This window comes from Vicugna pacos, chromosome 13, assembly GCF_048564905.1.
Source record: "Vicugna pacos chromosome 13, VicPac4, whole genome shotgun sequence".
Taxonomy (NCBI): Eukaryota; Metazoa; Chordata; class Mammalia; order Artiodactyla; family Camelidae; genus Vicugna; species Vicugna pacos.
The window spans coordinates 47,053,547-47,059,324 of NC_132999.1; the positions used below are offsets into that span (position 1 = coordinate 47,053,547).

Consider the following 5,778-nt stretch of genomic DNA (forward strand, 5'->3'; position numbering starts at 1 on the left):
GCAGCACGTAACCCTGTCCCCCAGTGACCGTGGCTCTGATGACTCAGATGGGCAACCCCTCTTTCTCTGTGGGGTGGGTTGGCCAGGAAGGCAGAGGGAGGCGAGGCTGGAGAGGAAGGGGAAGACTCCCTCCCCCTCTGTGAATCACACACTCAGCAGATGCTGCCCGGGTCCCAGGCACCTCTCCTCAGCCCTCCACATCCCAGACCCCACCACTAGCATGCTCCGGCAGACACCCAGAAGTCTCCGTCTAAGGCTTCCTCTCGGCTTCCATGTCAGGCAGCCTTCCACCAACGAGGGGTGAGGACCTGCGGGACACACCCCCAGCGCCCTGGCCCACGTGGGATAGCTGGGGGGCTTGTTCTAGAATGTCTGCTCGCTCCCCACTGTGACTGAGCGCCAGCTACCCGCCATGGTAACTGTTCTAAAAGACACCTCGGCTGCTGACTTTGAACCCTTCCTGGCTGTGTGCCTCGCGTAGGTCACCTCATGGTCTGACTTCAGTGTTCTCCTCCGTGAGGATGCCCACCTGGCGGCGTGCTAGTGAGGTTTGCGGTCATGGATACCAAGTTCTTAAACCAGCATCTGTGGCGGGAGGTAACGCACCCAGCCTGTGCTCTCTAGCGGGCATCAGTTCTTTGCTGCCCCAGTACTCATGTCCTCTTATTCCAACAACAGTCCTAGATTTGGAGAGGGATCAAAGGTACCCCTCTCCTTCTACTCTCAGTCTGCGGTTCTGGGTGGCCCCAGCTGGTCAGGGATTTACATTAACTTGGCCTCAGTTAGTGGCTCAAAGATGGCCACGTGGCCTGATAAGAGCCAATGAGGTGCAGTGAAACGCTAACTGGGAATGCTGGGACTGAAGCACTTGCTCTCTCCCTCTGAAATTGAACCTGAGGGGACAGAAAGTCTGCTGCAGCATCTTGCCACCACACTCGGTCTGAGGATGGAGCCAATGGGACAGAACCAGAGCAGGGAAAAAAAGACTCAGACCTACTGCCATTGCTTGAGCTCTTGATCAGGCCATTCCTGAAACCCTCCTCTTTGAATTTTTAGTTATCAATGACAATACCTCCCTTTTGTGCTAAAGTCAGTTTGATGTGAATTTTCTTCTCATCGTATGTAACTGAAAGCAATGATACAGGCTTTTTATTATTATTATTACTATTTACCTCAATTTCCACATCTGCACAGGAACAGGTCGAACCTGATGGCACCTCAGAGTCCAGCTCTGACATGCTGGGATTCTAAAGAACCTGAAGGCTTGGAGCTCTCAGAGGCAGGGATGGGTTTTCCTTGCTCAGTCCACAGGGAGAATGGCAAACAGTTGGAGGAATATGGATAAGGACAAGTCAATCATAGCTTTGTCTTACTTGCCTCCTGAGGGATTTGGATCATGAAAAATGGCACCAGGGGAGGGAAGAAGAGCTTCTTGCTGAGCTCCAGGATTGCTCAACGGTGACAATGCTACCAGGCTCAGGATAATCCCTCTCACCTCTCAGCTGTGTAAAATGTGTCCTTATCCACTTGAACCTCCCCATGGCACCAGGCAGAAAGCAGAGCCCAGGAGAAAAGGGCAGCCCAGAGAGGTTAACTAGTTCACTAAATGTCACACAGCCATTACAAGGCAAAGCTAGGACTTGAACCATCTCCAAATACTCAGTCTCCAATCTTCCCAGTCAGCTTTGCTGTCCCAACTTGCATGGTCAGATGTGGCTGATGGTAGACACCTCTGGATGACCACACAGGGCTATCAGGTGGAATCTTCCAACTGTCACTATACGACCTCCCAGGACCTGGGTGGTGGGAGGAGAGTGCGTGCAGGGTGAGTGGAGTGGCCATAGCATCATGGCTAGGAATGAAGGTGTTGGGGCCACAGCAGCCTGGTCCAGATCTTCAGTGGGACCCAGAACTAGTGACTTAACCTCCCTGTACCTCAATTTCCTCACCTGTAAAATGGTCACTAGTAAGAGTTCCTACTTCCAGGTCTGAGATAAAGTTTGAGTCGGTTCATATTTATGAAGCTGTTCAGCACAGTAGGTGCGGCATAGGATTCATGTACCACACACTTGCAGAGAGAACACACTCCAGGAGAGATAAGTCCCGAGGGTCTCAACCCTTAACTAAAACCTTGGCCCTAACTCGAAGGCCCCTTCCCCAACCTCAGATATTTCATAGTCCAGACGGAAAACTGCCCTCCTTCCTCTTGGCATTTGTACCTGAGCTCACCTCCCCCCTCAGTTCTGAGCTCCTTTCTCTCTGGGCCTCATCCTTTCAGTCCTCCCAAGACAGCCTCTGAGGCTGCCTCTTTCAGGAAGCCCACCCTGATTCACACCTTAACCTTCATCTCTGTCTTCAGTTTTTCTCCAGTGCTCTTGGGCTCTGCGGCCAGGCCCCTACTCCTGCCTCCACCAACCCAGCAGTGGCTCCAGATGAGTGGCTTCCCCTCCCCAAGCCTCAGTTTCTTCATCTGACAAGTGGGCCTGACCATCCCTGCCTGACACACCTCACGGGGTCTGAGTGAAGAACAAATGAAGGGTGGTTGGGTGGGAACCGCTCTGAGATGCTGGGAACCATCTGAGGACCGTGGCTGCCGTGAGCGCTCATGTGGCTGATGGTCTTGCTCCGGCTGCTGGTCCTGGGGGCAGACGTGCCCCATGGTCAAGGCTGCGTGAGCCTCGGGGTGGGGGTCTGATGTGCATCCCAGCTCTGGCATGTGAGCTGTGAGGCCTTGGGCCAATCATCCCAGAGGAGGTCCAGTCCTCACCGGAGCGGTGGGGAGAGACTTCGCCGCCTCTCACAGAAGGTGCGGAGATGGGGGGCAGGAAATTGGATACAGTGGGGGTGGGGGGTTAGAGGGGTGGTGAGACAGGGAAGAGCGTGGGGCAGGGCAGTGGAGCAAAGGCATGGGGGAGTGTCTGACGTTCCTGCTGTCTGGTTGGCTGTAACCAGAGCTGTGGGAAGAGAAGCAGGGCCAGAGGGGTAGGTTTAAGTCTGAACAGCCCTGAGCATCAGGATAAAGCGTTGGAGTAGGGAGCAGGAAATGGGGAGCCTGGGAAGGCAGCTTTCTGGCACATTCTGCCCACACTCCATTCCTGTCCTCTCTCTCCCTCTAGGCAGGGGAGACCAAGCTGAGCTCACGGGTTCTTCAGATGCCAAAGACTGCCATTAAACTAGCCGTCTTGCAGCCCTGCAAAACGTCTGTGCAAACGTGACGTGCATGTTGAGGAGGTGATCCCAGGAGTGAAGAGGGCTGGGTGGGAATTAGGCTTGTGTTTCTCCAGGGTCCCCCAGCCCTGCCTCCCAGTGCAAGGCAACAGTAATTTCCATCTGCTAAAGCCTGGGGTGGAGGAGGGACCCGGACCCCGAGTTGCCAGCCCCAGGCGAGCCAAGAAGCAGAGTGGAAGACAGGAGGGTGTGGCAGAAACTGCCCCGCCTACAGGACCACAGCATCTCCACCCGCTTGGTTCCTCTTCCGCCTCCCACCCCTTCCTACACCAGGCAGTTCTAAAAAGTCAATCAGATCACATGCCTCCTGGCTTCCTATCCTCCAGTGGCTTCTTCCTGCTCTTAGAATAAAACCCAGCCTTCTCACCATGGCCCCCCCAGCTTCCAGTCTGTCCACAGTCTAGAGCGCTCTTCCCAGCTCTCCATCCCACAGGCTTCCCCTCATCTTTGAGATCTCAGTTGAAATGGATTCACCTCCACATTGCCACCTACTTATCCTCCATCCATGCCCCTGTGATCTGTCTCCCTGGCTGGCCGGCACCCTGGGAGGAATCCCCGGGGCTCACAACAGGGCCGAGAGGGTATTTGATAAAGGTTTACTGAATATGTGAGTAGAAGAATGGACTAGCTAATTAATGCACTAGAGCAATCCTGTGTTACAGAGGAGGACCTACTGGAGGTCACAGGACTGGGACTCAAATTCTTAACTCAGCACTACCAGGCCAGGCTTTTACTACCAACAGCTCTTAATTTCACTCTGAAGGTTGGGCGTTGGGAAGAGACAAGAGAAGAGGCCAAAGGAGAGACATCAACTCCATTTCTCTCTTCCTCAGTGAAGCCCCCACAGTCCAGGCTTCTCCAGTGGGAGAGAAGAGTTGGGGGCTATTGAATAGATGGGGTGGGAGACATGACAGTCTTGGGACCTTGGTCTCTGATACTAAGCCCATAGACTTTGGAGCCAGGTGGACCAGGTTCAAAGCCGTCATCTTCTGGTTACTAATTGTGTGACCTTGGGCATGTGACCCAACCTCTCTGTTGGGCTGAGAACAAGAGGAACCCAGGGAAGGGTTTCGGCATGTGAGGGGAGCTGGATGGTATAACTGAGTTGGCAGAGAAATGGATTGGAAGGAGCCAGCTTGGGTGTGAAGAGCCCAGTTGTCATCTGTAATTACAGTCCAGCCCCAGACGGGCTCCTATAGTCAATGTTAGTTAACCTGGAGTTTGTGGGTCCCGTCCCTTGTCCCATGCTTGGATGGCAAAGATGGAGGTGGATACCACGCTAGTCATGATGTCCAGGCAGCCCTGGGCCCTCCGTCCCCACCCTCCCCTCCAAACCGAACAGCTGCTACTCACCCAGAAGGCCCCCTCTTCACTCTTCCTTCCTGCAGCTGTCTGACAGCTTCCTGTATTTCCTGCAAAGATAACCCCCAACACCACACTGTTGTCAAAACACCAGCTTTGATTTCATTGAGCCAGGCACAATCTGCAATCTGAATGATGCTGCCCAAATCATTTGAAAATAATAAATCTGGATTTTATTTTTTAAATGACAACTGTATAGTATAAAACACTCAAACAATACTATAACCCCCCAAAAAGTTCCATGTTTAATGCATCTCATTCTAGGCATCTCCATGCACATAGGTAGCATAGATGGAAAGACAGACGAGGAAAAATCAAATTACGCATGCTAGTTTTCACAAAAGGCTATTAAATATCATTTTACTTAAATTTAACCAATGGATTAAAAATTGAGATTAAACGGAAATAAGTATTCACTTCAGATAAATGTTGCTTCACAAAAGATATTTTTGTCCCTAAAAATAATTTTACAGTTAAGAAGAAAGCTTGTGGGGAAAAAATACTAAGATGTTGTGGTCATGCTTTGAAAAAAAAAAAAACTTTATGTTTTGATTTCAGACTGAATATATTAACTCCTTAGTAATAAAGGTTAGGACATTAGCACACTTATACTGCTCTTTAAAACATTATTATTACCCTGTCAGGGTTTACAACGCTTTGTGCTGTTATGGAGGCAGCATTCTAGCAGCAACTGTGAGGCAGCTGTGCATTTAAATAGAGTCAGTTCTAAGCCCCCATCCTCCCCGCCCCGCTTCCCGTCTCTACCTTTCTTCCTTCTTTCTTACTTTTTAACTGTATCTTTGCCTTTCCTTTTTTCTTTAACTTCAATTTTCTGTTAATATATAGAATTTTTTTTCCCAGAAAGACTCATGAATATTGTTTCCTGAGCTCTGCACCCTTGAAAATGTCCCTGTTATCTTTTTACTTGAAAGAACAACTTGGCTGGGTATAAAATTAGGGAGATGGATTTTCTTCCCCTCAGAATTTATAGACCTTGTTCCACTGTTTTCTAGCATTACCGTGGAGATCTTTGTGCCAATCTTTCTCCTACATTGTGATTGGGTGAACAGATGAATCTTTTATTCCTAAAGCTCAATTATTTCATTCAGATTTGTCTTAAAGCTGCTGTGTCTTCAGATTCCTGGAAGACCATGTGCAGATTCATGACTTTATTTCCAGCTTTTATTT

The 5,778-nt window shown here is 50.4% G+C and overlaps 1 long non-coding RNA gene across 1 annotated transcript; it reads left to right on the forward strand.

Annotated features, from left to right (window-relative positions):
- Positions 1–449: 449 nt before the first annotated feature.
- Positions 450–3,383, forward strand: LOC140700947 (uncharacterized). The gene is made up of 3 exons (XR_012079708.1): positions 450–597; positions 2,360–2,806; positions 3,117–3,383. It is a non-coding gene; the product is annotated as an uncharacterized lncRNA (long non-coding RNA).
- Positions 3,384–5,778: the final 2,395 nt, after the last annotated feature.